At 38.8% G+C, this 4,273-nt stretch overlaps 1 long non-coding RNA gene across 1 annotated transcript; it reads left to right on the forward strand.

Moving 5' to 3' along the window:
• Window positions 1-203: 203 nt before the first annotated feature.
• Window positions 204-3,967, forward strand: LOC141609061 (uncharacterized). The gene is made up of 4 exons (XR_012527175.1): window positions 204-361; window positions 461-528; window positions 2,082-2,169; window positions 3,595-3,967. It is a non-coding gene; the product is annotated as an uncharacterized LOC141609061 (long non-coding RNA).
• The last annotated feature ends 306 nt before the right edge of the window (window positions 3,968-4,273 follow it).

Here is a 4,273-nt window from a genome sequence, read left to right on the forward strand (position 1 = left end):
TATTAATTTCGTTTTATTATCAAACTTTTATTAAAAACCGATTTTATTAACTCGAAACGGTTTTAAAAACGAACGAAATTACTTAACGATGAAGAAACGTACGTATAATTAGAAGCTAGCAAGCTAGCTGGTGTCTCATTATTATTATTATTATTATTTTATTGTTGTTGTTGTACACCCCCGTCCCTACCCCTTCTTTTCCCTTCCTTTTTGCGCGATTCACCAGCAACAACAATCAGCATCCACCAAAATCATCAACACCATTTCCGATCATTCAAACCTCAGATCCCGCCTCCATTCTCAACCAAATTCGATAATTTTTGTACCATTAGCTTCCTCGTCCTTTCCTCGTCCTTTTAAGGTAAGAAAATCTCCTTTTTGTTGTGGTTTCGTCTTTCGCCGTCTTATAAAAGTGTCGTCTTTTAGCTTCTTTATTCCGTTTTCTTGCCCTTTTATGAAGGATTCGAAGACCCGGGGTGAGGCTCGTGCCTTGTGGACCATTTATTCGAAGAATAAGGGGTGTTTAAGGTAACACGATTTTACCGATCCTAGTATTTTTATTATTATTCGGGGTTATATGTTTATTTGTTATTTATAATACTAGCTTTTATATGTTCTACTCCTAAACGATTTTATGGCGAGACAGGGGGCTTAGTTTCGTTTAATGGAGTGCCCAAGTTGACAGAAAGTGATATTTGGTGATAAGATTATTTAGTGTCATATATAGTCACATGAATGTTGGAGTACATATTCAAAATAGCTGTTGATTATCTTGCGTTTGGTGGGTTGTTTTCCAAGCTTCATATCGAAACCCAGCTAAGAGTATTTGGGTGTAAGTTTTGGGACTGTTTTAAGACGGAAAGTGGACTGTTTTGAGTCAGTTTTTGCTGATAAAATGGTGCCTTTCGGGACTGTTTTTGGGGCGTAAGAGTGACTGATGTGGGACGGTTTTCTGTGCATTTTCGGGATTGTTTTTAGTCATAAAAATGTTGATTTAAGGACTGTTTTGGAGTACCATCTTTGGTCCGGTCTGGGTAGTATTTTTGGGCAGTCAAAATGGAGATAATATGACTGGTTAGAGTTGATCTAAGTTTGTTTTAGGACTGTTTAAAGTCGTGAATTATCACCTTACAGCCTTTCTGTGAGAAGCACTATCTTTTTTTTATAAAAAAGGTACATGGCTATGCTGATCACCAACGTTGACCTTATATGGTCAGTTTGCCAAGTCCTTGTTATATAGTTTGTATAATTCACATTATATCCACATATGACATAAAGATGGCTTTGTTAGACAATTGCGACACTAGGTAACCAGAAATAGGTTAGTGCTTAAGTTCATTACATTGACAATAATAAACTTATTGGGTAATAGATGCAGGGAACATTTGTCCTTTACTCTTTCTTTTAGCACTAGAATGTGGGGTGTTACTCGTCCTATTGCAGGGTTTGGCACTGTTTGGATAGGAAGAAGGGGTTATTTTTGACTTTGTTTAAGGCGAGAATAGGGGGCCGGTCCGACATGTTTGGGCAGGAATGCGGACTGTTCTGGGATGGTGAAAGGGTGGTAGAAATGAGTTGTTTTGGGTCTGCTAGATGGTACTCGACTAGGCTGCTTTAGATGGCTAAAATGAATGCTTAGATCGGGTTTATGAGAGGCCAAAATTAGGCTTCTTGCACCGTGTGGTGGTGGTGGTCGTTTGAGGTCGTGTAGGAGCTATCCAAATGCCCCCTTTGAGCCGTGGGTCGAGTTTATTTTGTGCAAATGTGATTCTTTTGAATGAATTATATTTCCGTCTCGTATTTTATATTAAGTAATCCGCTAAATATCGTTCTTTCACATGTTTTTTGTGTTAGGCTCATTTGGTTTGGTCTGTTGGGCTTACTATGATGATCTTGATAGATTCTTTATAATTTATTGGTTGGGCTCACTACTCCTTAGTTTTTGGGCTCATCTTATTGCTTTAAATGGACTCGTTATACCTTAAGTATTGGACTTACATGTTTTGATTTAAATTAATTCATGTCTCATATTTTATATAACGATAATTCGTTAATATCGTCCTTTCACATAATTATTTTAGGTGACTCATTTGTGGTTGAAGATGAAGAGTAATTTTGGGGTTTTAGAAGCTTTCTCAAGTTTATTGCGTGTCTCTTTGCTAGCTTAAGGTAACTATTCCGAGTTACTCGACGAATTAATGTCACATTAGTAGTTAATGTGTGTCTGTTGTTTGATAAGTGTTTAGGTGAATGAATAATGTTAGGATCGTTTACAAAATGAAATTGTAATTAATAGGCTCAAATGAATTTTATGGTGATAATTGTAATGTTTTGTTGATTGTCTGGCGAAAACGAGCCTTAGTCCCTTTGATGATGCGATGTCGATTAATTGAGTGATTGGTCACCGCAATTTGACCCGTGCACTGTCGCAGGGTCAGGGTTGCGGGTAAAAATTCGGTTGAATGATTTAGATAATCGGCCTTTTTCTTGTTTTAGGCCATTTATCAAGCTTTTGTTCACATGTATAGCTTATTGAATTTAATAGTGACTTGTATTGTAGAAATGGCCTAGTTTCCCCTGAAGCCTTTAATATGGTTACTATTGTTAGAATTAGAAATTAGTATTGAATACTTATTGAGGATTCTTGTTGGGATTGTATCTTTGTAAATAGACATTATAAGCCTTTCACATGATAGAATGCTAGAATTTATATTGATAAGTAGGACTTTTTGCCCTCTTAAGGTTAAGTGGGTGTCTTACTTGACTTGTGTGGTGAGTCATGTGTGGTGTGGGCTAAAATATTCAAGTGGGACTAGGCCGACTAGGTCCTAGGTGAGTATTTCGGCCTTCATCATAGATAGGTCTTTATAGTCTCTGACGAGTATATGTTCACCGCTTGATAGCCTTTGTGTTCCTGACTAGTGGATGTTTATCCAAGTTGGGGCATGACCTCAGGTACTTATTTTGATAGTATGGGGTCAGCTTAAGTACTAGCCAACCCTTCGGTGGTGTCCTTAGGGTACTCACTTCACTTTGTTTTAAAAAAAGTTGTGAGTCTTGGGTGCGGTGGTGTGTATCCGCATGTCTAGGTCTGTGCAGATTTTAGGCTAGGGTTGTGTTGTCTCTTGGCCATGTTTTCTTAATAGTAACCGCCGAGCCAAGATACCGGGTTCGATTACCTTCCCTACCTCGTGGTATAGACTCGAGTTACAAAGTGACTATTGACCGTGCTAAGAACTTATGCCTGTCTTTGATATATTGCCCTTTCTTGTTTGATGATTCTATGAATCATAGAAGGTGAGATGCAAGCCGGCTATGGTTGATAGAGTTTGGATTCTGGATGTTATGTGATTCACATGATAGTGTAGTATGAGTCGGTCTAGTATTCACTGGCTAGGACTATGTGTTGTTATATTGTAGTTCACATGATAAGCACGATTGTCTAGCATCTATATGCTAAGGCTATGTGTGATTCGTATTCATATTCTTATGTTTACATGTTATATTAATTATGACATTTCGTGGGTGGGAGAACTCGGAGTTACTCCCCACTTTACCGTGGCTTTCGTATTTGTATAAAATGCGAATGACAAGTAGGTGATGCATATATGGGGTACATGGACGAGCTAGCGAGCAAAGTAACCTTGGGACCTAGACTGGTTTTATTTCATTGTGACCCTTAAACCCTTTTTATGTCACATACATTTTAGGGACATATGTCTCCCTCTTTTTCTTTGGTTTGTATCACTTTATTCTCGCAGACTTTAGCATAGTTATGTAAATTAGTCTTTAGCATTTGCGGTGTTGGCATCCTCCTTCTGGAAATGTTTGTGAATGGTTTAGAAAAGTTTTAAAAATGACAGGTTTTTAATTAGTTGAACCAATTACAAACATATCCTGTCAGTTTTTCTGTAGAATTACGTGTTTACTTTTCCGCAATAAATGAGGGTGTCACATTGGGCGCGAGGCCCGGGAAGTAGGAGTACACCCACGCCTGTAAAGCAAGATAATCAATAACGATCTTTCATGATTTGATAAAGAAAGGAATTTACTTTGGTCTAAAGGAAGGTTCATACCTCCAAAGAAGTCCGGGCCGACAACGCGCGGGAGAAGTCCCCTTCTCCATCAACTCCGGACGAACCATGGCCCTCATGAAGTGGATGAGGACCGCAAAACCAGCAGTGACCCGTCCCAACGCCCTAGGGAACTCGGTCGAAAAGGAAGGGAAGAAGCTTCGTCGACAGCCTCTCACCCTTGTCTCCGAGGTAAATCG

This window comes from Silene latifolia, chromosome 10 (genome assembly GCF_048544455.1).
Source record: "Silene latifolia isolate original U9 population chromosome 10, ASM4854445v1, whole genome shotgun sequence".
Lineage (NCBI taxonomy): Eukaryota > Viridiplantae > Streptophyta > Magnoliopsida > Caryophyllales > Caryophyllaceae > Silene > Silene latifolia.